Consider the following 26,224-nt stretch of genomic DNA (forward strand, 5'->3'; position numbering starts at 1 on the left):
GAGCAATGACGACCGAGCACAATCTTTTCGTTGAATCCACGAAGGGAGTGGAATTGAGCTACAAAAATGGAAATGTGTTGTTTCTCTATATATACAGAGAGGAAATACATCTTATTGCATCTCAATACCACACCCTTTGTGAATTCTAAGAAATGATCATGCTTTCTCCCTTTGTGAATTCTAACAAACAATCATGCTCTCTCGACGCTGATATTCTAGGATTTATATGTTGCACATGCCACCACTATACTGTGGCGACTGTGCCATCATTTTTGATTTCCTCTTTTTTCTGCCCATAGGTCACGATCGGCTTGCCATCAAACTACAAACGACATGATTCCGATGACCAAGAAGCGATAAATTTGGCCGGAACTATTCTTTTTTCTCCGTTTAAGTGCATATGATCAAAAGTGCCAAAGAATTTTTCAATGGAGAAAAAAAATAACTGCCAGTTAAAATTATAAACAAAGCAATAGCAATCAAGATTTAAGGGTAGTTAATGTGGATCCAAATCGAATAACAACCAGTATAATTTATAAAAAAAAGCACTAGCAAATCAAAAGTACCAAGGCATTTTTCAAAGAGAAATCAACCATTACCTATGAGAGAATCTATAAGAAGATTGAAGCAGCAATTATGAAATATCAAAAAATCAACGAAAATATCAATGAGATTGAAGTTCTATGTAACCCTTAAGGAGGCGACCACTAACATGAAACAACAATGTAGTGATTTTGTAAATACAAGAAACATATAGTGAAGAGAAATGATGTAATAGGTAAAGAAGTAGATTTCAAGTCCTTGAGAAATGAAAAGAAACATGTAGTGCATAAATATGTTTGGATGTACTCAAACCTGTACTCCTTATTGTTCTCCAAAAACTCCTTACCACTTTCCAGGTCAAGGTTCATGACCACGTAAAATCCTGAAACTTTTTCTAATAGAAGTACAAGATGGGACAAAGATATGTTATCAACTAATTCTAGAATTTCCATCACTACATAAACGGATCCTATAACATGTACATTGATTTTATTAATGCTAACATAAGATCCTAATAAGAAGCTGTAGCCACAGCTACACACATGAATCAGCCACAACTACACACATAAATTAACTATAATGATCTTGTTGTGCAAGATCAACCAACAACCAAGAAGAACAAGATAACTATCTTCAGAATTTGATACTTCAATAAAGAAGAGAGAGAGAGAGAGAGAGTGAAAATCCTTAAGGAACAAAAAAAATACCTTTTGAAGAACTGGATCATGAGTTGACCCTGAAGAATTTGGAATATTGTGGCCTCTTAGAGCTTGTGCGCTACTTGTATCAACAGGTGAAACAAGGTTAAATCCAAAAACCCCTAGTATATCTTGAACGTTCAATCCAGGGTCGTTTTGCAGCAATTGACTAAAAAATATCGCATTTCATTCATTTTTTCATTCATTTCTTCCTTGAGAGAATTGATTTCATTAGCATTCTTTTGTTTGATCTTGTTAGTTTTCCCATCTTTTTTCAGAGAACTTGTTGTCACTGATCTGCCATAGCATCTAAGTTGTCCAGACTGCTCCTTTCCAAACACTGCTCTGAAGGCATCACCAATTGTTTCTCCGGAATTTTGACGATTCTGAAGTTCAGTATGTTGAATAAAATTGACATGTATAGTTAATTGTAAGAAATATTTATTTTACGACTAAAATCAGCTTATGGTTCATCTGTTACCTTCCTTCCGAGCAAACTGTTCCTGTAATAGCAATCAAGAAATAAAAAAAACTAATAACTTTTCCAATCAAAGAATTCAAAATAAAACAGATTTAATTTATCCTCGTACTTGCACAAGAAGAAGAAGAAGAAGAAGAAGAAGAAGATGATGATGACATACTTAACAAAATACAATGGACTCACACTGTCCACAATATATAAATTTTAATTCTGAATCAAATTCACCAATAATCTCTTTAAAAAACTTACTATTGCAACTTTGGTATCGGGTTGAATTTCCTTTCATATCTTTGTACGAGTTGCGATAAACATTTAAGACTGTGATGGTTCCTCCTTGTTTTGTTTTGCTACACACTACCAATTATATCAAAAGAAATTTTAAAAAATCAACATTTTCTAATAAACATGAAAAAAGAAAATTCATATGCCTGATAAGTATTACCAACGTCACCCGTACTCTTGAAAAATTAATCAATCCCATTCGATGCCTCCACTTCTGTAATTTCCTGCTTTTAAAATTCACCTCAGATATGGCCTTTAATTAAATTAAAAAAGATGATTGAGTAAAATTTCCATTCGAGGAACATCATTAAGAAACAAACATGACTATGTTTAAGTAAATATGTTTGAAGTACATATTTCTATGTAATGGACAGATTAAATGGAGAGAACTAGCAACCTGTTTCGGAAAGCTAACAAAATATCCTATCAAACTAGTGGTTAGTGCTGAAAATGCAAAACTTTCAACTGATGGTAGAGCAGAGCAATTGAACGAGAGAAAGAGTGAGATCAGATCGCATTACAGGCTAAATACTTAATATATCATTGCATACAAATTGGAGAACTTAATGCCGAACAAGTATACCCAAATTGGCCTCAACCCACTTCCTCCCCAATTTCATACGCTTTCACAAATTGCATAGAAAACCCAAAACTTAGAGTACTGTTAAGACTCATATGAACTGTTGAACATACAATTTCATGTTCTCTAGATTCATGTGAATTGTTCATCTAACAGAGTGAGTCTACTTTTAATGAAATACATATACTAGATTTTTTAGGACAGTACTTCAAACTTCTAAGAGCAAAATTAGGAAGAGAAACAACAAAATAAAACTTCGAATGACAAGTAGGGGAATAACAACTATGAATCCAAAATATCGAATCTTTAATGCAATATCACATTAGACCCGCAAAAGTAAATAATTAAGAAACATATCTCATATTGAATCAACATCAACTCAAAGATAAATCAAATAAAAAGAAACAAACTCATCAGAACAACTTTCAAACAGTCACAATGTCACTCTTAAAATACAAGCAGAGGCGAAAAGATTACTATGAGGAAGACGACATTACCTTTCTTTGGGCAGTGAACAGGAAAGGGAAGAGCAGGGAGACGATCTTCACCACAAAACTCGAACACTAACGAAAGTTGAGAATTCCGGGCATAATCTCGGACTCGAACAAAGCTTGGGAAAATAATCTGCGACACGAATTAGAAAATGAATTGGGAAGAAAAAACTGGATGATGAATTATATGCAACCTGGAGAATGAAAATAAGGACCACCTAATAAAAGAGACTTTCAAAACAGCCAATCAAATGATCTAAACGATCAATAACAAACATGATCTATCTACTCAAAACAACAGTATACTTTAGGGTTGTAAGTAGCATACTTCAGTGAGTGTATTTTGAAATATTGACAGAATTAGTCTACTTTCTTGATAATCTTATAACAGTGAACTTGTCAAATGATCAGTTCACTGTTGATAGGCAATATATCTGGGACCTAAAGTAACCTTAGTAGTGACCACATAGGAAGTATTACTGGCCTACACTTGAGTTCTTCAAGACTGCCAAAAATCTCCAAATGCTGAGCAACTGAAGATGTTGACATGAGTTTGTTACACATGTTAACAAGTAGGTCAATTAGTGTAGCTAGTATATGAGCTTGCACTTTCATATGCATTTCCAGTTCCAGCTGACAACATTTAACTATGACAATTGTTGTGAACATGAGTCCCACAGTTTCAAGAAGTTTAGCTGAAGGATACATAATATAGGAGTTTAGTTCAATTACTGCACAAGTTGTTTGGGTAAAAAATTTGATCAAAGAATGTAAAGAAAGATAAGTGCATAAATATCACAAAAACTGATTGTGTAATATGAAAATGAACATATGCTTCATACTCTACCTAGGCATCTCAAATAGATGCAACTTATGCAGACCGGGATTTTGAAATTCTATATTCATGTGCTTATTCGAATCCAGCCTAGAAGATGCCATTTATTCTCTCTAAGCATCAGGCTCACATGTTTCTTTTTTCTGTTGATGCTTCTTCCAGGAGATTGGCTCCTGTCCAAATTGCACATGCAAATTTTTTAACACGAAAGTACTATCACAGAGGAAAGTGAGGGAGCTATAAATGAGATTCTGTAGTGCCTAATCTGTGAGAAATATGTAAAGTTGTTTTTCTTTTGGAGGTTTAGTTATTTTATATCTTCTACAATTGATTTGAATTATTGAACTTTCATTTTGCAAACCGTAAATCATGCAGTGTGGATATGAATTCTATATCCTCCAGTTCTATTAATCCATATGTTTCGTTTTGCGGGCATAAATGCCAAGAGGTATTTCTATTATACTATTTGTGAGTTCTCCTGTATGATATGTGGCATATTAAGAATCACTAAAAATTATCAACTTCGTTGTTCACTATTTTTCGATTGTTGTCCTGTTGAAAATTCTAATGGAGTTAACTTTCATTTAACTTCATATTAAATAAATAACATTTGGCATAAAGTCCATCCATGTGTTGAAAAATGCAGTTAAAATTGAGAATCAAAATTATGCAACTAATTGCATAGACAATAAACAAGAATAAAGGAAAAAATGGGCTGAAAAAACTTCAAGGACTGTAAAACTGATCCAACTGAAAGGATCTGCTAGCCAAATATGATGCAGATACAGCCAAAAAAGGCAAAAAATTGGACTTCAACCCTGAAATAATATAATAATCCGAAAATCAGCTTTTATTGTATGAATCATTTCTTTATTTCTTCTTGACACAATATTTTCAATGAACAACCTATCCTTTAATTGGCCCCAACACTGTAATGTGCGTATTTGTGATCTGAAACTGTCCAAATTGCAGGTGGGTTCATTGAAAATAGTGTGTCAAGAAGAAATAAAGAAATGATTCAGACAATAAAAGTTAACTCTGGGATTATTATATTATTTCAGGGTTGAAGTCCAAAATTTTGCCTTTTGTTGGTTGTATCTGCATACTATTTGGCTAGCAGATCCTTTCAGCTGGATCATTTTCATAGTCCTTGAAGTTTTTTCATCTCATTTCTTCCTTTATTCTTGTTTACTGTCTATGCAATTAGTTGCATAATTTTGATTCTCAGCTTTGACTGCATTTTCCAACACATGGATGGACTCTATGCCGAATGCTATTTATTTTATATGAAGGTAATGACAGTTAATTCCATTAGAATTTGCAACAGGACAACAATAAAAAAATAGTGAATAATGAAGGTTGATAATTTTAAGTGATTCTTAATATGCCATATATCATACAGGAGAACTCACAAATAGAATAATAGAAATACCTCTTGGCATTTTTGCCCGCAAAATGATACAGATGGATTAATAGAACTAGAGGATATAGCGTTCATATCCAGACTGCATGATTTATGGTCTGTAAAATGAAAGTTCAATAATTCAGCTCAATTATAGAAGATGTCAAACAACTAAACTTCCAAAAGCAAAACAACTTTACATTTTTTCTCACATAGTCTGCACTAGAGAATCTTATTTACAGCTCCCTCACCTTCCTTTGTGATAGTACTGCCGGTGTTAAAAAATTTGCATGTGCAATTTGGACAGAGCCAATCACCTGGAGGAAGCATCTACAGAAAAAAGAAACATGTGAGCATGATGCTTAGAGAGCGTGATGTCATCTTCTAGGCTGGATTCGAATAAGCACATAAATAATATTATAAAGTACAGAATTTCAACATCCTAGTTTGCATATGTTGAGTCTATTGGAGATGCCTAGGTAGAGTATGATGCTCTAAAAAATAAATATCCTAATTAATGTTCATTTTCATATTACACAATTAGTTTTGGTGATATTTAAACACTTAACTTTCTTTCCATTCTTTGATCAAATTTTTCACCCAAACAACTTGTGCAGTAATTGAAACTTAACTCCTTTATCATGTATCCTTCAGCTGAACTTTTTGAAACTGTGGGACTCATGTTCACAACAATTGTCATAGTTAGATGTTGTCAGCTGGAATTGGAAATGCATATGAAAGTACAAGCTTATATACTAGCTACACTAATTGACCTACTTGTTAACATGTGTAACAAACTAATGTCAACATCTTCAGCTGCTCAACATTTGGAGATTTTTGGCAGTCTTGAAGAACTCAAGTGTAGGCCAATAATATTTCCTTTGTGGTCACTACTAAGGTTACTTTAGGTCCAAAATATATTGCCTATCAACATTGAACTGATCATTTTACAAGTTCACTGTTATAAGATTGTCAAGAAAGTAGACTAACTCTGTCAGTATTTCAAAATACACTGACTGAAGTATGCTACTTACGACCCTGAAGTTTATTGCTGTTTTGAGTAGATAGATCATGTTTGTTATTGATCGTTTTGTTCATTTGGTTGGCTGTTTTGAAAGTCTCTTTTAATAGGTAGTCCTTATTTTCATTCTCCAAGTTGCATATAATTCATCATCCAGTTTTTTTCTTGCCAGTTCATTTTCTAATTTGTTTCGCAGATTATTTTCCCAAGCTTTGTTCGAGTCCGAGATTATGCCCGGAATTCTCAACTGTCGTTAGTGTTCGAGTTTCGTTGTAAAGATCGTCTCCCTGCTCTACCCTTTCCAGTTCACTGCCCAGAGAAAGGTAATGTCGTTTTCCTCATAGTGCTCTTTTCGCCTCTGCTTCTATTTTAAGAGTGATATTGTGACTGTTCGTAAATTGTTTAGATAAGTTTGTTTCTTTTTATTTGATTTATCTTTGAGTTGATGTTGATTCAATATGAGATATATTTTTTAATTAGTTATTTTTGCGGGTTTGATGTAATATCGCATAAAATATTTGAGAATTTGTATTCATAGTTGTTATTCCCCTACTTGTCATTCGAAGTTTTATTTTGTTGTTTCTCTTCTTTATTTTGCTCTTGGAAGTGTGAAATACTTTCCTAAAAAAAATTTAATATATGTATTTCATAAAAAGTAGACTCACTCTGTTAGATGAACAGTTCAGATGAATCTAGAGAACATGAAATTGTATGTTGAACAATTCATGTGAGTCTAAATAGTACACAAAGATTTGGGTTTTTATGCAATTTGTGAATGAGTATGAAATAGGGAGAAAGTGGGTTGAGGCCAATTTGGGTATACTTGTTTAGCATTATGTTCTCCAATTTGTATGCAATGATATACTCAGCAGTTAGCCTGCAATGCGATCCGATCTCACTCTTTTTCTCTGTCAATTCCTTGCTCTACCAGTAGTTGAAAGTTTTGCATTTTCAGCACTAGCCACTAGGTTGATAGGAAATTTTGTTAGTTTTCTGAAAAAGGTTGCCAGTTCTCTCCATTTAATCTAGGTCCATTACATAGAAATATGTACTTCAAACATATTTACTTAAACATAATCATGTTTGTTTCTTAAAAATGTTCCTCGAATGGAAATGTTTCTCAAACATATTTTTTTATTTAATTATAGGTCATATCTGAGGTAAACTCTAAAAGTAGAAAACAACAATAGTGGAGGAATCAAATGGGACCGATTAATTTTGTATGAGTACGGGTGACATTGGTAATAATTATTAGGCATGTGAATTTCCTTTTTCATACATAATTAGAACATGTTGATTTTTTTAAATTTCTTTTGATATAATTGGTAGTATGTAGCAACAGAAAAAACAACGAGGAACCATCACAGTCCTAAATGTTTATCGCAACTCGTACAAATTCGAGAAGGAAATTTAGCCCGATATTGAAGTTGAAGTATTTAGTTTTTTAAATAGGATTATTGGTGAATTCGATTCAGAATTAAAATTTGTATATTGTGGACAGTGTGAGACCATTGTATTTTGTTAAGCATGTCATCATCATTTTCTTCTTTTTGTACAAGTATGAGGATATCTTAAATATGTTTTATTTTGAATTCTTTGCTGGGAAAAGTAGTTAGCTTTTTTTGTTCTTGATTACTAATACAGGAACAGTTGCTCGGAAGGAAGGTAACAAATGAATCATAAGGTGATTTTGGTCTTAAAGTAAATAGTTCTTACAGTTAACTATGTATGACAATTTTTATTCAACAGGTTGAACTTCTGAATCGTCGAAATTCTGGAGAAACAGATGATGAGTCCTTCAGGACAGTGATTGGAAAGGAGCAACCTGGACGACTTAGGTGCTATGGAAGATCAGTGACAACAAGTTCTCTGAAACAAGATGAGCAAACTAACTAGATCAAACAAAAGCATGCTAATGAATTCACTTCTCTAAAGAAAGAAATGAATTATCACTTGTGATTGGGGATCAGATTGACACATCCCGACAAACTAACTTGGATACAGTTGTCACTTTTTGGCACAACTGTTGGATCGGAGTCCTGTAGGCAGTCGATTGCCCGTTTGCTTCCACTGGCTTACGTCGTGAAAACCCATCAATAAAATAATGAAATGAAGAGAGGGGCTTTTCATCTTCATCTAGTGGAACTTTACCAATATTCTTTTGTTCACTGAAAGATTTGTATGCATATTGTAATGATTGAATAGATTCAATTAATTTAGAAAAACCAATCATTTAGGGTTTTCTATAGGAAGAATGTTATCGAGCTAAAGTAATTTTAAACATCTACAATGTTGACGGAAGTATGAAAAGGGATAAAAGTTGATAATGGATCGACTTTGAAGGGGCATTTTTAACAATAGTGCACTTTGAAAGCATTGTAACAACTCAAGGCTTGGCTGGTAAACTTGGTTGGGTTGCGTACCAATTTGTTGTAAAGTTTGTCTTACTAAATAGTGACTTACATTTTCCAGCCTGAAGGCTTGATATCTAGTCAACGGAAGAGCAAATTATACAAATGGAAGAAGACATTCTATGGTCTAAAGCAAGTTCCACGGGCATGGTATAGAAAATTTGATTAATTTTTTCAAAAGCAGTAGTTCCAAAGAAGGGAGAATGACCCTGCATTTTTGTAACAAAGTGAGGCATTGGTGATGTTTTTCTTTTCTATCTTTATGTTGGTGAGGTTCTTGATGACTATGTAGTTGCTTTGATTTGATTTGGCTAATATTTTAAACCGAACAAGCAGTTGATAAGAATCTTTATTTCAAAAAATAGTTCTTATGAAAATCACATGACTTTCCTCTATAAGTACAACAATTCCTCTAGCAAATAAAATCAAAGAAAAAATTAAAGTCTAAAATGTATTATTCTAAAAAATAAAAGCAATAAACAAGTTTAAAAAAATAGAACATATTCCTCCAGTAATAACTAATCACAGAAACATCCACGACAACAGAACTAAAATTCTCCAAACTTTTCACTGATTTTAAAAAAGTCTTTAACTCGAATTGTCACAAGAAAATCACAACAATATTCATCGTAGTTAGATCAAGTAAACAAAATACCTCAAAACTTAAATCTTGAGCTAAATCAGACACAGAAATGAAGAGTGAGGTTTACTTCAAGTGAATATCAACTAGTTCTTGATGACGAGGTTATACCAATAGGGGCCTGCAACATTACAATATTTCATTACCTTGGTTATTAGAAACAATATGAAACAATAACAATATAAATAATGTACAATGTGGAGCTATGTCAAGAATACCGAAAAAATATCATCTTAGTCAAAATAAAATCAAAAGTAGTTTTTAACCAATAGATAATACTTCATTCTTTCTGACTAAAAAAGACATAAAAACTTTTGTTATTATGCATATAGGATGAATTTGATTTCAAATCTAACTGTAATCCTTGGTTATTTCTCTCAATACAAAGTTAATCTGCGACACTATTGTAAATCATCAAAACTATTCATCTGTACAACTCTAATCAGAAAATAAAGTGTTTTCAAGTTTGTTCATTCACATAATCTATCAAATTGTGGACATTCACAACATAAGTTAGATTGCAGGTAGACATTTGTTTAAGATCAGCTTGAGTCAACAGTTTCGATAAAAAAGTCATTCCAGTCAAAACAATCATTTACTGCTACACGTGTGCTTCCTTTTAAATGTACTAATCTCAATGGCAGTTAAGAGTAATCAGTCAATGATGCAATATCAAGCAATGAATATGATTTTTGTTTCGTTTTCTGAAAAGACAGACAGAGGAAGATAACTTCAGCAAGCATCAATATGAGATAATTACTTAATATCTTCCATTAGACAAATACTTGAATGTTGAGAAAATTCAAAGCAACTCTCAAAAGTACGTCGTACTAAAACTATTCTCATTCATTTGTGTTGTTAGTGTCTAAATATATACTGATTACTTTCATTTTTAGGAAAATATAATTAAAAAAGTTTCCTTCTCATATAAACCTCATGATATATTAGGGAAAACATAATTTCTAGAAAAAACCCTATTTTCAGAACACTTAATTTCTAAAACCCTTATTTTGAGAAAATATCAATTCTACTTCAAGCAATCACACTAAACAAAATGGAAAGACTTAAGAGTTAAAATATCATATTGTCATACACCCAAACCACTAAAATCTCTATTTTCAGAAGACGAGTTGAAATAGAAAATAATGATTTTTTTCAAGTGAAGCCATTGATACCCAAATCTAGCGAATCTAACATCTAAACGCATAAACAAGTTGGATTCTTATTTTGCGGAAAGAAAATGTTACACTACCCATTTTGAGAATCAATCCTATTGAGATAAAGAGCTAAACGAAAGTGAAACTGAGATGGGAGATTGAACTTACAATGGAGACTTGAAAAGCTAGCAATGTAGACTTGGAAATCTTAAATGGAGCTTGCAGCGAGATTTGGAAAGCTTCCAATGGAGCTTGGAGCGAGAAATGAAAAGCTTCAATGGAGATGGAGCTTGAGAAAGGCTTCTTTGGAGCGGGAGGTTGAAATGTTGAAATGACTTTGTTCCCTTGAATTTATGGTTTTATAAATGTTTCGCAACGGATTTACAGATGGATTTTAACATTCATCGCTTTCAAATTAATGTATTTATTTAGAAAAAATATAATGACGGATATTTTCATCACTATGCAATATAAATTATATAAAATATATCAAAAAGATTAGCAACATTATTTTGGTCACTAATTCCGTCGCCTGATATTTATTAATTTTGTCACAAGTACTTTGTTACTAAATCCGTTGAAAATATTAGGCGCCAAAATTTTGCGCTTACATTTAGCAACACAAAAAATATTCTGTTGCTAATCCGTCTCTTTTTTTATTACTCAAAGAATTATTTTTTAATTTTGTAACAAAATGGTAATTCTGTTGCAAATCTGTCGTTATATAGTGACGGAATAGCATTCGTCACCAATATCTGTCGCTAAACACTGTTTTGTTAGTAGTGACCATTATGCTTAGTCCAACTTGACTATGGCTACAAATCAATATTTTCATCAACACGACACCTCAAATTCATGTATGCTCATAAAATTTTAAAGGACTAACCCAATCTTGGTACCCACCTTCTCACTAAAATCTTCAATTTCCTTCACCCAAGTATACTCAATGTAACTTTCTTGTTCCATAAGTTTTGGTATTAATCCACTCCCTTATGGATTAAAATAAAATCATCAGTCCTCATACTACCCTCCCTCTTATCAAACAAGACAGGAGACCCACTTGGGAACACTAGGACGGATGAAACCTTTATCACGAAGCTCTTGGGTTTGAGATTTAAACTCTCTCAATTCTAACATCACATGAATAGACTCAATACAGGGAGATTCGACATCAACATCCCGAATATGAGCCAATTACACCAAACAATCCTTCCCACAAATTTCCTACCCTGCATGAAAAATATGACCTTAGATGACTTAGGCTTGTACCATTCCCACTCTAACCTTACTCCACCAGAGATCTCTCGAGTTACCGATATTAGTATTACAATTAAGCTCGGTATACTAAAGAGACAATCAAGTCATGTCTAAGATTGTATCAAGTCAGTCATATCCAACACAAACATATTAGCCCAAATCTGAAATCCAAAACACAATAGGACAACACGATATATATGGGTGACTATGACTGACTCTTCAACTAGGGTGGAAACATGGATGGGGGAAGCAAGTTTATCACCAACCACATAAAGTCCCAAGTCAATTGAACTGACACACACAAATAAGCAGAATCCGGATCAACCACATATCAGTAATCTGGCCACAATAATTTCAGCATTGTGATCACTACATCCGACCCTCATATGCCTAGGTTCTCCATAATCTTAACACACCTTATAACTTATATTAGATTGTTTAACAGTGAGGTACAACTCGGGGTCCTTATTATGACTAGGTAAACTAGGGGAGATGGGGCTGAGATACTTTCCCGCTCTAACGTACCTCATCTCATTGTAGCAGTGATGTCACTACGACAATATTCCCGCTATAGCGTCATAAAGTGAACCAGTCACTCCCTTGTTGAACGTACAATTTTAAGTCCCACATCGTCTGCCACAATAGTCATTACCCAACTATAAAGGCCACTTTCTCACTACAACGATACAATTCGTAACAGAACGTTCTCAGAAGAAATTTATTTCCCTCTTTTTACAAAACGCCTCTAACTTGCTAGCTCCGAAAATACCCCTTCGGTCAATCCCACTATACACAAACCAATTCATTCCAATTAATTATCTACCACATCCCTAGGATTAACCCAGACAGTCACACGATCCTTAGTCAAGTTCTTCCTTTCACAATTAGTTTCACCATACTCAAGTATTTACAACTTGCACAATTTCAACATTTTGGCCAGCACATTGCACATATCAATAGTCAAGAACACATTTATTGTGCACGTAATCACCTCATCATATTAAATAAATACAACTTCACATTTGTGGATAATTGAGACAACTAGAAGCACACATTCAAAGTTTCCAAGATGCAATTCACAAATAAGTCCAAATTGTTAATTATTTATTTCATTACATGGATGACCCTTCCTAATTATCCATGCATTCAAACCACCCTTAGTTCTAGATACCAATTTGAATCTTCTCCATTTCTAATTTTCTTTGCTTGTGTCCCATCTAGATCACTTCGTCGAAATAACAATTAGCTCAACTCATACCATAAGCCACAATAGAAGCTAGCGACCCCATAAAACTGCAAATTTCAAACATAGAACTTGGTCGAAACCAATTCCTTACCGCCTCAATCCAAAATTTATCGTAACGAGACCTTAAATCAATCTTCGAGAAAATTGATGCAATTTGCAATAGGTAAAAAGGTCATCTATCTGAGGCAATTAATACTTGTTCCGAATAGTAACCCTATTCAAATGTCGGTAGTCTATGAACCCCCACTCTTGCTAGGATGTTATTACAAACTTTTGTTGCTCTAGTCCAGACCGTATAGTTGAGGAAAGATACCAATTTGTATCACCCATATACCAATTGGATTCAAGACATAGCACGAAAGACTAGGAAGAAGTGAGTTTCTCCTAATGTCCTACAGTGTGTCCAAGAAAAGTACAAACATTATCGTACCGTTCCGCAAGACTCTACTAGACTCATTTTGGTACAATGAGATCAACGAACCTAGGATTCTAATACAAATATAATCACAACAAAAAATGTTGTGATTGACTCGCACACTAACGATTCGATGGTGAACCTCTAATACAACCCAAACTAAGCAACTAAATAAAAAATAAGTTAATTAAAGATACAAAAACAATTTTAAATAACTAAATTACCTATTAAGGAACTAAACAAATGCACTAACATGAATGCGAAATACAACCTCTAGAACCTGAAAGTTATTGTACCAAAACACTAATAACTATCAGTCTAAGAACAAGGGGTATAATTCTAAAACTAAACAACACCTTAACAAATAGTATGAGTCCGAAAATAACAAATTAAACAAACAGAACTAAAGGCAGCGAGGAAGAACTAGCTCACCCTTGAATTCAAAACAATGATTGATCTTCTAAACTATATTTGTCAATAGCCGCCAGAAGATGCTCTGTACTGAACAAAAATAAAAAAAACTGTAGTATCAGTATCCAATTACAGTGTAAAGATTGGATCACATGGCTATCCCACTGAGTGAAACACATGTTAGTAAACACAATGTTATAAAATATGCATATACAAAATATATACAATATAATCATTCACCTCAACGAATAATTTAACAATTTTCAAATACACAATTAAAACATTTTCGAGAAACAAATATTGTTTCAACATCAATCATAATTAAATATAAACGTAATCATCACAAGTAGATTGACAACACAACTCAATGGTCCTTTCACGGAACCCAATCTAGTGGTCTTCTTAAGGAACCCAAATTCAAACTGTTAGCTTGCTGAAACGTGGCAATCTAATCCTATAATTGTGCCAGAATATTTTAACCCAATCCAATAGTTGCACTGAAATGTGACACAGAAATATCTCACATACCTCAATAGGGATCACCCCCGATGAATTCCACTCCTAGTACCTTAGCTTTCTTGATGGATTCTTGATCTTTGTCTCTTTTTATCCTTCTTTTCTCTTTTCTCCCAAGCCCTAAGTGTGAATTTGTTTTCTAAAACTGACTTAGGATATAGTTGTGTGAAATGACAAGTTTACCCTTACAAAAACAAATTGGGACCTTTCTCAACCAAAACAACCTAAGTTTTGATAAGAATTCCTCCCTCATACGATATTGAAAATATCTCTCCAAGGGATTTTGAACCATATAAAATATCAGAATCTAATTCATACAGAGCTAGAAGTTATGGCCATTTGAAAATGACCGAAAATCACTTTTTGAACTTAAGAAATTTTCTAGATTTTTCTTTTTCTTCCAAAAAGTGATTATTTTTAGTTTCTTAGATTATTATTGGCTATTATGAAGTGTGAGATATTACAATATCTCTCCGTTGTGAACATTCATACTCGAATGAGATCTCTTCCACTATGCTAAGAATAGTGACATCAAGTTTAACACTCAATCAATCAAAGCAAGCAACAACATGCTTACTCATAATTGATAAAGTATTAGGAAGAGGATTAGTACCTTGATCTGTATTCTCTGTGGATTTAAGGAGGTGTGGGTATCTCTTATTGATATCCTCTTCAGCTTCCTATGTTGCTTCTACTACAAATTGGTTCCTCCACAGGACGTTGGCTTATTCAATCTCCTTTGTTGTTAACTTGCAAACTTGGTGATCTAAGATATGAAAAGAACACAATCTCCTCATATGGTAAGCTATACATAATCTGAACATTTAAAGTTGGTATATCAATGATGGATAATCCTTGCACTTCCACAATATGGATACATGAAATACTCAATTAATCGCTACTAATTCTGGTAGTAGCTCCAACTCATAAGCTACATTGCTAACTCTCGTAGATATTCTATAAGGTACAATATATCTGGGGCTAAGTTTCCCCTTATTACCAAACCTCATAACACCCATCATGGGTTAAACCTTAATATATACCCGATCATCCACCACAAACTGTAATAACCTTATCCTAACGTATGTGTAGGACTTTTGGCAACTCTTTGCCCTCTGCAACCTCTCTTGAATAACATTCACTTTCTCTATGGCTTGGTGAACTAGATCTGGTCCTATAAACCTTGCTTCACCAACTTCAAACCACCCAATAGGAGATCTGTAACTTCTTCCATAAAAAGCTTCCTATGGAGCCATTTGGATGATCAAATGTTAGCTAATATTGTAAGGGAACTCAAGGAAGGTATGTGATCGTACCTATTCTCTTCGAAATAAATCACAGAAGCCCTAAACATATCTTTTATGGTCTGGATAATACACTTTGTTTATCCATCCGTTTGAGGAAAAAAAGCAGTGCTTAAGTGCACCTTCGAACCCAAATCTTTTTGAAAAGACTTCCAGAACTGAGCAGTAAATTACGCACCTATACATGAAATAATGGAGATCGCGACTCCATGAATTCTTACCACTTATTTAATGTACAACTTAGCATAATCCTCAGCCGAACAGACGGTCTTTACCTGCAAAAAGTGGGCTGATTTTTTTTATTGATAATTACCCAAATAAACTCATGCTGCTTGGGAGACCTTGGCAAGCCTTTGATGAAGTCCATATTAATCATCTACCACTTTCATTCCAAAAGTTCTATATTCTGAGCCAATTATTTAGATCTATGGTGCTCTACATTCACTTGCTGGCAATTTGAGCACTTGCCAAAAAATTGAGCATCTCCATCTTCATACCTTCCCACCAATATACTTCTCTCAAATCACGGTAAATCTTGGTGGAACTCATATGAATGGAATATTTGAGCTATGAGACTCCTCCATGATCCTCTCTTGGAGTCCATCTACCCTAGGTACACACAGTCTACCTTGGTACATGAACACACCATCTCCTCCTGGTTGAAAATCTTATACTCTTTGCTTATGAACATTTGTCTTAAAATCAAGAAAAATAGGGTCCTGGTCTTGCTTTTCTTTCACCTCTGACACTAGTGATGATTCATCCCCATTGGTCACCACTATCCCTCAGTCTCTAGATTCCATAAGTCTTACTCTCAGGAGGTTAAGTTTGTACAAATCTTAGCTAATTCCCTCTTTTCTTCCTCAACATGGATGGTTCTCCCCATGAATAACATGCTTAAGGAATCAAAAACTACATTAGCCTTACTAGGGTGGTAAAGAATACTCATGTCGTAATCCTTGAGTAGTTCTAATCACCTTCTTTGTTTAATATTGAGCTCCTTCTGGGTGAAAACATACTGTAGGCTCTTGTGTCCCGTGAATGTATCCACATGAATGTCGTACAAATAGTGAAGCCATATCTTCAAGGTGAAAACCATAACAGCCAAATCTATGTCATAGGTTGAGTAGTTCTTCTCATGAACATTCAACTGTCTGGAGACAAGCTATGACCTTGCTTTTCTACATTAACACACAGTCCAATCCAACTCTTGATGCATCATAGTACACCACAAAACCTTGAGTACCCTTCCTTAAGGTCAAAACTAGAGCAGTAGTCAACCTTTTTTTCAATTCCTGAAAGCTTTTCTGGCAAGCTTCAGACCATTAAAACTTGAATGTCGTTTGGGTCAACGTAATCAAAAGTGATGAGATAGATGAAAACCCCTCAACAAATCTTTTATAGAAGCCAGCCAAACCCAAGAAACTCCTAATATCGGTTAGGGACGTGGGTCTAGGCCAACTATGAACTGCTTTTATATTTTGAGTATCAACTCTAATCCCATCACCGGAAACTATGTGACCCAAGAATGCCATAGACTTTAGCAAAAATTCACACTTTGAGAACTTGGCATACAACTCCTTCTCTTTCAAAGTCTGAAGTACTATTATGAGGTGACTAGCATTATCTTCTCATTCGTTGAATAGATTAGTATGTCATCAATGAAGACGATAATAAACATATCTAAGTGAGGCTTGAAGACTCTATTTATAAGATCCGTCAGCCAAGTTGGTGCATTGGTCAACCCAAAGGACATCACCAAAAACTCATAATGCCCATATGAGGTTCTAAAGGCTGTCTTTGCAATATCTCATTCTGTAACTCTTCAAGGATTATAGCTAGATCTCAGATCAACTTTCGAGAAGAAGAAAACACCCTGAAGCTGGTCGAAAAAATCATTTATCCTTTGGAAAAGATGCTTATTCTTGATGGTAATCTTTATCAGTTTGCGGTAGTCTATACATGTCTTAAGGGAACCATTTTCTTCTTTACATACAAGATCGAAGCACCCCAAGGTGTGACATAGTCGAATAAAACCTTTATCTAACAGATCTTTCAGCTGCTCTTTCAACTCTTTTAACTCTACTTGTGTCATTATGTATGGAGGAATAGAGATAGGACGAGTATTTGGACTGATATCTATGCCGAATACTATTTATCTCTCACAAGGGACTCCAGGTAGATCATTAAGAAAAACTTCTGTAAACTCTTTTACTATAGGATCTGAATGAAGGAAACATACCTCAGCACTTGAGTCATTAACTCGAATTAGGTGATAAATACACACCTTTGAAACTAACTTCCTCACCTTAACGTATGAAATAACACGATCCTTAGGCTCTGCTGGACTACTTATCAACTCTATGACTTGCTCATTAGGAACTTGAAACTTGACAACTTGAATTTCTATAGTATATTGATGCATAACGGGTAAATCTATCATTTCTAACTCTGCTAGGTCAGCCACAGTGTCCTTGTGATTGATAGAGATAGGAAAATCACAATAGACTCTTTCCGCTAGAATAAACTCTCAAACAAGGGTGGAAACACATAAGGACACAAAAATTTTCTCAAGAAGAATATCAAACTTATTTGCAACATAAGGAGTTACAAAATATAAACTTGCTCCTGCGTCTAACAAAGCATAAACATCAAAATTAAATACTTTGATCATACCGCTAACAACATTTTGCGAGTTCTCTTGAACTTGTCGGCTAGTGATTGCATAGAGACGGGTTTTCCCTATGCCAGTACCAGAAGTGGCTCCTGTAAGTGAAGCCCTATCTAGTGGACTTAATAATAAAGATTAAGATCTATTGCTCGTATTTCCACCACCTAGATTATTCTTAGAGGACTCTCTCATTAAGTTAACGTCTTGACCAGACTTGAAGCAACTTGATTGGCCATCACAACATTTTCCTTGGTGAGTTTTACCTCACTTAGAACATGCAGGAGCCCCAACTATCTTCTTGCACCTCACTACCTTGGGACTGTGCTGGTTCATCCTTGAAGTTCTGCGAATTTTGACCATTTTACTCACCTCTGCACTAGAAGATTATAGTGCATGCCCCTTCTGTTTCTGAAATTGTGGTCGATTCAAACCATCTTTCTGCTGCTGAGACTCATTCCAAGTCTTGGTTTTCTTGTTCCTATAATCCTCTTTGTCTCTCAGCTTCTCCTCTTGAACTTGTTGCACATAAACCATCAATCGGGATATGTCCATGTCCTCGATCTTCATTGGCGTTCTGCCATCTTTACTCGATGCACGACCCAAACTAATTATTCTCCTGATATCATTAACTATTTCAGGAGCATGGCCATATAGTTGGGTGAATTTGATCCCCTACTCATGAACACTCAAGGAGTCCTAGTTCAGAGTAAAGAACTCTTATACCTTTGATTCCTTCAATTCTTGAGGAATGAAACGCCCCAAGAAAGCCTCTTCGAAACAAGCCCAACTTAGATGTGGTGCATCTATACCTCTTTCCTCCTTTTATTTGTAGAACTGAGTCCTGGCCACATTTTTCAGCAGATATGCCGCTAGCTCAACCCTTTTAGTATCGACCACATGCATCCATTGAAAAACCTTCTTTCAGCTCTTCCACAATGTTTTTTGGATCCTAAGTAGTCTTGAACCAGAAAAACTTAGGGGATTCAACCTCAGGATTTCTTAAATCCTCAAAGTTTCCGTCCCTTATTGTCGAGCTCCTCTTTGTTGCCGACTTGGTTAGTCACCGCTTGGTTCAATATTTGGATAGCCTGACAAAACTCAACATTTGTGACTTATCCTTGATGTTACACATTCTATACATTAGGTACCTCTCGTTGCTCAACATTTCTTCTGGCTTGAGTACCTCTGACTGGTCTTCGTGGATACATGATGATCTAAAACACGCGGAAACACAATTTAGAGGGAAACTTTTTATAGATAAGACTGTAATGCACAAAAACATAAGATGAAGAAAGTGAAGAAATTCCTAGATGTTGTATCCTCCTAATCATATATGTGACGTGCTTCACACCGATGAATAAGACTTTACAGACATGACTTCATAGATTCCCTAGGACTTTTGAACTATGTTTTCTGATACAAAGATTGTCACGACTAGATCCTACACCCTCGCCGTGACCGATACCTAATGATCATTGCTGGCCTTGAACGAAACTTTGGTTTGACTTACTTCACTCAGTGGAAGACTTAAGTCAATGAAAAATAACACATATTCTCATAAATAATTAAATTAAACTCTTGTCCAAAATGACACATAAGTCTCAAAATATTATATCTAAAATAAAACACATCCAACTGAACTAACTGATTATTCGTTTATGAAGCCTCTAAAATTCATTGATGAATTTTCGGACAGACCTCACAACATTGTTTAATAGAAAGACTCGGAAGAATAAAATGGATCCTCCGAAATACAAGGAGGCTCACAACTGAATCTGAGTGCTCAAACTTGATCAATGATGCACTGGATGTTGATCCTGATTACCTGTGTCTGCATCATAATACGATGCAGACCAATTGGCATCAGTATATTGAGTGTACGAGTATGCATGTTGGAATGTTAACAAGACTTAAAATTGATAAGAATAAGATTAACTTACCTTGGCTCTGCCCAACTCATAAATACTCAACCCAAAGTATGTATATAAAGCAATTTAAAAGTAATGTGATATATAAAGCTTTGTAAAACAGTAAAACAACTTAGTTCATTAAAGAAAAAGCAATAACGAACTTAACTTTACTTATATATGAAAGTAATATAGTTCTATAGGAGATTCCCTAACCAACAACCACCACTATGAGCCTAAGTGGTGATACGGCGTCATTCCCACGCTGCCAGAACTATCCTATACTTTTTTGTCGCATAGGACTCCTTAACTTAGTGGATCCACTATCTTAACTTACCTGATCATCTAAAAAGTATGACCCATTAATAACCATGATTGCTACATAGTTTACATGGGGACTTGAGTCAATATGAACTCTTATCCCCACATTAGTGCTATATTCTACTCAAAAATATATTTTAGCTCATGCTTTTAAAAAATAACTTCCTTTCTTTAGGTCAAGATAATTTCTCAACACATAGCTTTAAAAGCTTTTTTGGAATCAATGCTCACTTTTCTTGTTCGAAAATCTTTTGGTAAATCTTAGTTTCCTCTTAACTTAAATATATAAAAACATTTATAAACTTTCTAGGGAATACTTAGTCCCCTTATATCTTTTGAGAAATTAACTCAACTGTGTTATTATTTGCTTGACTTGAAACTTTTGATCCTAATCAACTCTTTAGGCAATACTTAGTTCCCTTATACATCTTTTAAGGAAAGACTTCAACCTTTTACTCTTTCTTTAACTAGAAACTTGATCCTTAAAATGAAGTTAAAATATTAAATAACACTCTTCGAAACTTAAACAAACTTTACTTTAACTTACTTTATAGCTTTAGACTTGACTTCTTAACTACCTTGACTTTGATCCGAAATTTCTTTGAATTGGATTATGGATTAAAGGTTGAATATTCATGTTTATGGATGATTTCATGATGCTTTTATGTATGATAGAGTATTGAAATCAACTAAAAAGTATGGGTACATCACTCGGGAACTAGTACAAATATATAGGGAAAGAACGGGGTCCCTAGGTGTCCTTGGTGCTCTTAGAGGCATCGAGCGCCAGATGTCTGATGGACGTATTCTGTCTTGAGGCACTCTGGCTGGAGCGGCTGGCTAGAGCCTGTAAGATAAAGACTGTCCTGAGGGGCTCTCAAAGGCGCTGCGCCCCAGGGTCTCTCAGACGGGACCTCCAACTTTTTTTCTCCATTTTTCATCTCTAAAACCTCTAAACTTCGATTGATATTACCCATATCACTCAGGCTCATAAAAACCTCAATACCAAATAGATTAGACCCGAAAAACAACACGAAAATATGAATCCAATCAACTAAAACATATTACAACTCAACCAACAAAAATTTAACCAATATTGTTCATCATTCAATATATTAAAACTTTGCTGAATTAAAATAATTTGTGTTTGGATGAACTAACCAAACATTGAAAAATATCACATACCTCAATAGAGATCACAATCTGCGAATTCCACTCACAAAACGTTAGCATTCTTGATGGATTCTTGATCTTTCTCTCCTTTTCTTCTTTTCTGATTCTTGATCTTTCTCTTCTTTTCTCCTTCTCTTCTCTTTCTCTTTCTCTCTTTTTCTCCTTCTCTTCTCTTTACTCTAAAGCCCTAAGCGTGAATTAGGTTTTTAAAATTAACTTAAGCCTTATTTTTACTCCTAATAAACCCTTAAAATTAATTAGGAAATACTTGGGTGAAATGACAAGTTTACCCTTACTAAAATCCGGATTGTGACCTTCCTCAACCTAACAACCCAACTTCCGATGGGCATATCTCCCTCATACGATATTGAAAATGAATATACTTGGAGGAGTTGAAAAAAAATCTCAAAGGAATTTCCAACCGTATAAATAATTGACTCTAACTCTTCCTGAGCTACTAGATGGCCATTTCGAAATAACCAAAAATCACTTTTTGAATTTAGGAAGATTTTCAATTTTTTCTGTTTCTTCTTTAAAGTAATTATTTTTAGTTTCTTAGCTTATTATTGGCTCTTGTGAGGTGGGAGATTTTACAATTATCATTTCAGGCGAGGTCAAACCACTTGGGAAATCCTCCTTTTTGGTTAGACGACTACCTGTGTAGAGTTGACACTTTTAAAAATTTTTTGACCATTCTTCCAAGAATTAATTCTTGCCTTGTCTCTTCGTCTTCATACGTGAAAATCATCAAAATATCACAAGAATAGGACATAATTAGGGAATGACAACACCAACTATTCAATAGGTCGAATGAACAACATGAAATAATGTCACACTAAAAGAACCAATAACAAGCAAAGGCATCCTGCAAAATGTGAGTTTTACGTAAAGCAAAGAGCCCTAACATTTTTAATCCCTACTTCATATCCTCGATTATTCTTGAATCACATATTAAATAACCCAAATTGAGTAACCTCACCATTTGTCTGAAGGATGTCAAAAGGTAAAATATATTTGGGGCTAAGGTTGCCTTACTTCCACAATCATATCACCCCATTTATGGGTGACACATTCAGGAAAATGTGATTGTTAATTAATATATCAAAGGCTGACGTCTGTGATCTACCTAAATCTAGTGTCTAGTACGAGTTGTCATGAGCCTATCCTGAATCACGCGCAACTGGTCTAAGGTCTCTTGAATCAAGTTTGTACCATGTAGCCTAGGCTCTGTAGATTCATACAAACCAATTGAAGAGCGACAACACGTACCATATAAGGCCTTGAACAGGGACATCTAATACTATGGTAGATATTGTTGTATCTGAACTCCACCAAAGGAAATAACTATTCCCAATGACTTCTAAAATCTGAAAACACAAACGGACACTATGTTTTAAAACACCTAAATAGTACACTCCAATTGTCAGTTGGTCTTCGAGTGGAAAGATGTGCTAAAGTCAACATGGGTGACTAACTCCTTCATAAAGGTATTTCAAAAACTAGAAGTGAACTAAGAACCCCGATTTGAGATAATAGACAAATGCACACCATGAAGATGAACCACCTCCCATATATAGATACGAGCAAACCTATAAACGCTAAATGAAGATTGAACATGGAGAAAGTATGCAAATTTTTTAAGTCAATCAACCATGACCCAAATGTTGTCAACAACTATAGATCTTCAAGGCAGACCTACAACATAGTCCATAGTAATATGGTCCTACTTTAACTATAGAATAGGCAATCTCTAGAACTCACTGTAAGGCTTCAAATGTTTGGCCTTCACCTGCTCAAAACACAAGCAATGGGACATATAGTCTACAATATCTTTCTTCAAGTTGCTCAACCAATAATCATATCTTAAATCACAATACATCTTCTCGGTGCCTAGATGGATAGGATATCTAGAATTATGGGTCTCACAAAGTATAAATTGTATCGAATTCCAAACTCTCGAAACACAAATTGGTAAGTAAATCTCAATACCCAATCTAAATTTTAGAGAGTATGAATCACCCTCCAACAACATATCTGAAGATGTATCAACGTCTCATCCTAAAAATGATACAGTGAACCTGATCAAGCAAGGGAGACTAATCCCTCATCTACGCCAAAATACACCTAGAATTTTAAATATCCAATAGAATTGTCCTATTGTCCACAAGAAGAATATCCTAAGATAAAGAATGATCCAAAGTTGAAAATAGGCTAGACTACCCATAATCACCACTTTCTAGCTCAAGGCATATGCTACCCTATTCGCTTTCCAAAATGATAGAGAATAGATATGTCATAGTCCTTCAAGATCTCAATCTAGTGGTATTACCTTGCATTAAGGTCCCTCTGGCTCATAATATATTTAAGACTCATGTGATCAGTTTAGATTAGTTCGTCAAGATCTTAAGCGCTAAAACTACCGCCACCAAGTCCTACGCATTAGTGGGGTTGTTTCACTCATGTAGCTTAGGTTTCTTCAATGCTTAAGCAATAACCCCTCCCAATTGCATCAACACACAACCCAAAACAATGTCGTATGCATCATAATATACTTTAAATACCTCATCCTCAACTAGACAAGTCAATATATGAGCAGTAGTAAGCAAGTCCTTGACATTTTGAAAGATAATCTCACGATACTCAGAACATTTAAAAGGAAAATTAAGAAGAATTGATTGTGTCATGGGTGATTCAATAGTAAAGAAACCCTTCACAATCTACCTGTTGTATTTTTTCAATCCGACAATGCTTTGAATCTTATTAGCTAAAGTATACCTAGGTGAATTATGAATGTCGTATCTACCATGATACCATAGTTGAACGCTATATACCCCAAGAATGCAAAAGACTCGAGACAAAACTTGCATTTTGAAAATTTTGCATAAACACAGTGATATCTTAAAGTTTTGAGAATAATCCTCAAATGTTGCTCATGATCACTAATGCCCTGCGAGTATACAAGAATATCATCAATGAAAACTATGACATATCAATCAAGATAAGGACTGGGCGACCACTTCATCTAGCCTATAAAGGTTATAGGTCCATTATTATACCCAAAATATATCATAAGGAACTTATAGTAGCCATATCGTTTCGAAAGAGAGTCTTAGGGAATAGAGACCAAAAACGAAAAAAAGCCTTACCTAGTTCTATTTGATGTAATATGGGCATAACGCCATTTGTTGAAGGTTTGATATATTTTATCCCAGTTGAAGTACATTAATCACACTTATAAGCGGAAATCTTCTAATAGAAAAAAAATACCAGGAGAAAGGAAACTAGAACAATATTCTCATACAAGAGAATCATCAAACATAGTAGATTTGACCGCTAAGCAAAGCTCTATATCTTATTGTGTGATAATTAATATTTAATTATCTGAGTCTTAATCGAAATGTAACATATCGTAAATCAAAATAGCTACTATTAAACAAAGAACTAAGAACAATCATTTTTTAAAAGAATAAGAGAAATCTGGAAAATTTCCTAAAGTGTAAAGTAAGTTTTTGGTCATTTTCGAATGGTCCTAACATCTATCTCGAGATTAGTTAGGGTAAATTATTTATATGGTTGGAAAGCCCTTGAATATATCTTTTCAACTTCACTAAGTTTTGGAATTTTCAATAGCGTATCAGGGAGATATGCCTTTTAGAAGTTGGGTTGTTGGATTGAGAAAATTCCAATCCGGATTTTAGTAAGGTTAAAGTGGTATTTTCACTCTACTATTTCCTAGTTTGTTTTGAGGGTTTATTAAAGGTAAACTTAAGCCTTAATTAACTTTTTAGAAGATTGAATACAGTTAGGGGTTGCGAGAAAAGAGAAGAGAATAAGGAGAAAGGAGAAAATACCGAGATTTTGCCAAGATAGTTAAGTGAGTTTCTTCGGGAGTGATCCCTTCATGGTATATAAGATAGTTCTGTGATGGTTTCTTCCACCAACACAATAATAAATTTAATTCAGCGTAATTAGAGTAGAGAAAATTATGAACTTTAAAGTTTTTTAAAAAAAAACTGTTGAATTTTTGTTGGTTGAGTTTTAATATACATTTGGTTGTTTGATTAGTGTTTTCGGGCTATTTTACGAGTTTAAACTATTGAGTATTGAGGATTTTAGTGTTCCTAAGTGTTTGAGGGTGAGATATGGGAGTTTAAAAGGTTTAGAATTGAAAATCAGAGAAGAAAAGTCGGAAATCCCATTTTACAGACCTGGGGCGCTGCGCCTACCATAGCCTCTCAAGGAAGCCAATGTTTGCCAATTGTCACGGGGTCAAATTTTTCCACCTCGTGGGACACTAATGAAGGCTTGAACGGCTCTTCAAACTCAGTCTAACCAAACACCCAAGGAACAATAAGCAAGACAGTCCACAAGCAGGCACAAACAACAAAGAAAGCAAGAAAGAAAGAGAAGTCTTTGGGAGGCCAAGAAGCCAATTTTCAATATTTCTTCCAAGTCTTTACAA

At 34.6% G+C, this 26,224-nt stretch overlaps 1 long non-coding RNA gene across 2 annotated transcripts in view; it reads left to right on the forward strand.

Annotated features, from left to right (window-relative positions):
• LOC101259569 (uncharacterized) overlaps positions 1–26,224 on the forward strand; it is a 42,848-nt gene that overhangs the window by 2,171 nt on the left and 14,453 nt on the right. Inside the window, exon 2 of one of the 2 annotated variants that reach the window (XR_740688.4) lies at positions 8,806–9,121. The exons of the other annotated variant lie outside the window; for it this stretch is intronic. This is a non-coding gene — a long non-coding RNA (uncharacterized lncRNA). Of the gene's footprint in view, positions 1–8,805; positions 9,122–26,224 lie in introns of those variants that run through there. 2 annotated transcript variants of the gene reach the window in all.

This window comes from Solanum lycopersicum, chromosome 1 (assembly GCF_036512215.1).
Source record: "Solanum lycopersicum chromosome 1, SLM_r2.1".
NCBI lineage: Eukaryota > Viridiplantae > Streptophyta > Magnoliopsida > Solanales > Solanaceae > Solanum > Solanum lycopersicum.